Raw genomic sequence first — 6,000 nt, 5'->3', positions numbered from 1 at the left:
CGTGACAACCTGCTCTATAAAATTGCCACATGATCTAACCTGTCAGATGAATGTTGTAAATAACAAAAAAAAAACGTGCCAAAAAAGCTATTTCTTGTTACCTTGCCGCACAAAAAGTGTAATATAGAGCAACCAAAAATCATATGTACCCTAAACTAGTACCAACAAAACTGCCACCCTATCCCTTAGTTTCTAAAATGGGGTCACTTTTTTGGAGTTTCTACTCTAGGGGTGCATCAGGGGGGCTTCAAATGGGACATGGTGTAAAAAAAAACAGTCCAGCAAAACCTGCCTTCCAAAAACCGTATGGCATTCCTTTCCTTCTGCGCCCTGCCGTGTGCCCGTACAGCAGTTTACGACCACATTTGGGGTGTTTCTGTAAACTACAGAATCAGGGCCATAAATAATGAGTTTTGTTTGGCTGTTAACCCTTGCTTTGTAACTGGAAAAAAAATATAAAAATGGAAAATCTGCCAAAAATTAGAAATTTTGAAATTGTGTCTCTATTTTCCATTAAATCTTGTGCAACACCTAAAGGGTTAACAAAGTTTGTAAAATCAGTTTTGAATACCTTGAGGGGTGTAGTTTCTTAGATGGAGTCACTTTTATGGAGTTTCTACTTTAGGGGTGCATCAGGGGGGCTTCAAATGGGACATGGTGTCAAAAAAACAGTCCAGCAAAATTAGCCCTCCAAAAACCAAACGGCGCACCTTTCACTCTACGCCCCGCTGTGTGGCCATACAGTAGTTTACGGCCACATATGGGGTGTTTCTGTGAACAGCAGAGTCAGGGCAATAAAGATACAGTCTTGTTTGGCTGTTAACCCTTGCTTTGTTAGTGGAAAAAATGGGTTAAAATTGAAAATTAGGCAAAAAAATGAAATTCTCAAATTTCATCTCCATTTGCCAATAACTCTTGTGCAACACCTAAAGGGATAACGTCATATGTAAAATCAGTTTTGAATACCTTGAGGGGTGTAGTTTCTTAGATGGGGTCATTTTTGGGTGGTTTCTATTATGTAAGCCTTGCAAAGTGACTTCAGACCTGAACTGGTCCCTAGAAATTGAGTTTTTGTAAATTTCGGAAAAATTTTAAGATTTGCTTCTAAACTTCTAAGCCTTATAACATCCCCAAAAAATAAAATATAATTCCCAAAATAATTCAAACATGAAGTAGACATATGGGGAATGTAAAGTCATCACAATTTTTTGGGGTATTACTATGTATTACAGAAGTAGAGAAACTGAAACTTAGAAATTTGCAAATTTTTCCAAGTTTTTGGTAAATTAGGTATTTTTTTGTGCAAAAAAAAAAATTTTTTTTTACTTCATTTTACCAGTGTCATGAAGTACAATATGTGACGAAAAAACTATCTCAGAATGGCCTGGATAAGTCAAAGCGTTTTAAAGTTATTAGCACTTAAAATGACACTGGTCAGATTTCCAAAAAATGGCCTGGTCCTTAAGGTGAAAATGAGCCCGGTCCTTAAGGGGTTAAATAAAACCTGTCTATTCTAGACCTAGTCTGATTCCCTCTATAAAAAGTGAAACCCCCATGGCCTGGGGTATGCCTGATGTGGACATCCACCAGACGAGCCTCACTCGCTATACTATTTAAAGCAATGCTATCATAAGCCAGCCGGTCTCTGGCGCCTCCCCTATCTTGGGACCTTGTGATCGTATTGAAGTTCCCTCCAAAGACCACCTGCCGGCTCGTAAAAAGAAAAGGCTTAATCGTCATGAAGAGACTTTTCCTGTCCCATTTGGACTGGGGCCCATAGATATTAATTAGGCGCAGTTCTTGTCCCCTCATGAGGATATCCAAGATCAAACACCTCCCCATTTCCAACTCGATCACCCGTCGGCATTCTACAGGCGCGGCGAAAAGGACCGCCACTCCGCTATACAGCTCAGCCGCAAGAGACCAGTAGGAGGGCCCTGATCTCCACTCCTTCTTGGCTTTATGGATTGCTGCCAAATCTGGCAGCCTGGTCTCTTGCAAAAACAAAATGTCAGCCCTAATTCAGCTGAGAAAATCAAAAGCCGCGAAACTAGCCGCATCCGACTTAATGCTGGCGACATTAATGGTCGCCAGTGTCAGCAGAGCGGATACCGCCATACAGAGTGGTTAAGTTAGACAGCCTTCTTCCCAACCCTCCTTCTCCCGGGACTGTTCAATAAGGCAGCACGACCTCTCTTGAGGGAGACGGTGGTGTCCATCTCATTTGTCACCACCCCTGGGCACCACCCCTGGCTTCCTCGGTCTCAGAGCCCGGTTTTGCCACCCCTCCTGAGGAGCTTACATCCCCATCGGAGGGGGAGCAGGGCTTCCTGAAGGCCTTCCTTCCTTCTCCCCCGATCTCATCCAAGGTGAGAAACCGGTTGGAGAGCTCCAGAGGAGAGCCGGTTAGGCCTTCCCTGGCTACTTTGGTCGAACCAGATCTTTTCTTGGTACGGTGTTTCCGTCTAATTTTTTTTGGACTCTGTCCCACTATACTCTGAGGCGCTTTCATAGTGCGAGGACAGAGTCTCCTCGGCACGCTCTAGTCTTTCGTTTTCCTCATTCAGCTCCCTGTCCCCTAGGGCAGGGCTGGCCAACCTGCGGCTCTCCAGCTGTTGTAAAACTACAATTCCCACCATGCCATGCTGTAGGCTGATAGTTGTAGGCTGTCTGGGCATGCTGGGAGTTGTAGTTTTGCAACAGCTGGAGAGCCGCAGGTTGGCCAGCCCTGCCCTAGGGTCTCCGATGTGGGAGGGGCAGCCGCTTGGGAAGGGGCAGGCATCACCCCAGGACGGGGTTCCTCCCGCTCCCTCTCCTCCTGGCGCCTCTCCCTCCGCCTCTGCCAGGACGGACCATCTTTGCTCTTCACCGACCACTGAACTCTGCTGTCTTTGCCAGCACCCGCCTCAGCCGAAGGTACCTCCCGGCCCACTCCTGCGTGAGCTCTGGCCGCATTGACCTCAGAGAGAGGACAACGACTGAAAGGGTGACCGAGATCACCACACAGGTTGCACCTAATCTCCCCACAAGATGCGGCTAGATGACCCCCCCACACCACTTATAAGAGGAGCTGCCCCAGACCCCCCTGAAGGGGCTACACGAGGGGCCCCCGCCACTTTTACAGCGGCCGACCGACCCCCCTCTCTCACCCCCCCATCAGGATCCGGAGCAACACCCACAACATTAATAACATTATTTACATTATTTACATTCGTCTGGCCACCCTGAGTGGCCACCTTCACTACACCATCCCCCCCAGACACACAGCTGGGCCAATAGGGACAGTGAGAAAACCGGCCTTGACCTCCGCAGCCTTTATGGCCACCTCATTGGCTTCATTAGCCTTTGTGTTACATTCCACATTTGCACTTACAGGACGGGCCTGGTGGGTTTGTGCCTCTGCCACTATCCCCTCCACCCCCCCTTCTCCAGAGGAGGATGAGGCAGAGTCCACAGCCCTCCTGAACTTATACTTCATTGCTAGCTTGGCTAGTTTAGCTGCCTTAACATTCTTATTTTCTTTACTAGTGAGGCTCTTACTGTTCTTACCTTCAGCACTGACAGAACCTCTTTTCTGCACGGCAATTATACTGGCCTGGATTGCTGGGGAACCACTGCTCCCGGGACTGACTGCGCCGCACATCGCGCCACCGGCTCCGGCCCCGCCCACCGACACACATCCGGGCATGCCCCCAGACACTCCCACCATCACAGAAGCACTTCTAGGAGGCGCGCCCGGAGACACACCCATTGCACACACAGCACCGCCCCCCCCGCCGACCCACTAACACAGGCCGGCGTGGAGACAAGCGCTGCAGGCACAGCAAGACCGGAGGGGACAGCAGAGTCAGACATGACACTTTTAGGGGGAGCGGGTGCACCCGCGCAACCACAGCACACCGCCGCAGGTCCACCACACACCTTTCCAGCATGACAGGGACCGCGGCGACCGGTGTGGCCACCCGTGCTGCCAAGCCACTCCCCCTCCTCTCCGCCCTCACAACCTTCGTGTCGGACCCGTTAGCCCGCCCCTCTCCCAGGCTGCCCTCGCTACTGCAAGCGAGGACGGCATCTGCCGCCATCTTTTCCTTAGCACTGCTCTGCCCACTCCCACGCTCCGGTTCCACTACAGAAACCGGGCTAGGGGGGATCATGGGGGCTGCCCCCTAAACCGACTTTGCAGCCGGTCCAGAGGGCAACGTGTGAGTTACATACACCAATTTCACCTCTTTCAGCTTCTGTTTCTTCTTGTTTTCTTTCCTTGTTTCCCTTTTCCTTGCAGGACCATCCTCCAGCAAGTCATCTCCAAAAGCAAGACCTTCCACATGGGCCCGGGGGACTCCAGGTACCTTATCTGCTCCATTAGCTGTCCTCCCACCCCACTACTCTCACTGTCTTTTCCATCCTCCTCGTCCAAGCTTGTGGGGGGGAGAAGCACCTTCTCAGGTCGCACACTGGAGTCTACAGACCCCACAGACTGCACCCCCAGGCCCACTATTGACTCTTCCTCCTCATCTTTGGATTCTACTTCTTACATAGAAACATAGAAACATAGAATGTGTCGGCAGATAAGAACCATTTGGCCCATCTAGTCTGCCCAATATACTGTACTAAATACTAGGAATAGCCCCAACCCTATCTTATATGAAGGATGGCCTTATGCCTATCCCATGCATGCTTAAACTCACTGTATTTGCAGCTACCACTTCTGCAGGAAGGCTATTCCATGCATCCACTACTCTCTCAGTAAAGTAATACTTCCTGATATTACTTTTAAACCTTTGCCCCTCTAATTTAAAACTATGTCCTCTTGTAGCAGTTTTTCTTCTTTTAAATATTCTTTCCTCTTTTACCTTGTTGATTCCCTTTATGTATTTAAAAGTTTCTATCATATCCCCTCTGTCTCGTCTTTCTTCCAAGCTATACATGTTAAGGTCCTTTAATCTTTCCTGGTAAGTTTTATCCTGCAATCCATGTACCAGTTTAGTAGCTGTTCTCTGAACTGTCTCCAAAGTATCAATATCCTTCTGGAGATATGGTCTCCAGTACTGCGCACAATACTCCAAATGAGGTCTCACTAGTGCTTTGTAGAGCGGCATGAGCACCTCCCTCTTTCTACTGGTAATGCCTCTCCCTATACACCCAAGCATTCTGCTAGCATTTCCTGCTGCTCTATGACATTGTCTGCCTACCTTTAAGTCTTCTGAAATAATGACCCCTAAATCCCTTTCCTCAGATACTGAGGTTAGGACTGCATCACTGATTGTATGTTGTGCTCTTGGGTTTTTACGCCCCAGGTGCATTATCTTGCACTTATCAACATTAAATTTTAGTTGCCAGATTTTTGACCATTCCTCTAGTTTTCCTAAATCCTTTTCCATTTGGTGTATCCCTCGAGGAACATCAACCCTGTTACAAATCTTTGTGTCATCAGCAAAAAGACACACCTTACCATCGAGGCCTTCTGCAATTTTGCTGATAAAGATATTAAACAATATGGGTCCCAGAACAGATCACTGAGGTACCCCACTGGTAACAAGACCATGGTCTGAATAAACTCCATTGACTATAACCCTCTGTTGTCTGTCCCTTAGCCACTGCCTAATCCATTCAACAATATGGGAGTCCAAGCCCAAAGACTGCAATTTATTGATAAGCCTTCTATGTGGGACAGTATCAAAAGCCTTACTAAAGTCTAGATAAGCAATGTCTACTGCACCTCCGCCACCTATTATTTTAGTCACCCAATCAAAAAAATCGATAAGATTAGTTTGACATGATCTCCCTGAAGTAAACCCATGCTGTTTTTCATCTTTCAATCAATGGGATTTTAGATGTTCCACAATCCTCTCCTTAAGTATGGTTTTCATTAATTTCCCCACTATTGATGTCAGGCTTACTGGCCTATAGTTGCCCGATTCCTCCCTACTACCTTTCTTGTGAATGGGCACATTTGCTAATTTCCAATCTTCTGGGGCGACTCCTGTTACCAGTGATTGG

The sequence above is a fragment of the Bufo bufo genome, chromosome 2 (genome assembly GCF_905171765.1).
Source record: "Bufo bufo chromosome 2, aBufBuf1.1, whole genome shotgun sequence".
Lineage (NCBI taxonomy): Eukaryota > Metazoa > Chordata > Amphibia > Anura > Bufonidae > Bufo > Bufo bufo.
The sequence above is the reverse complement of the archived record's forward strand: the minus strand, read 5'-3'. Positions refer to the sequence as shown.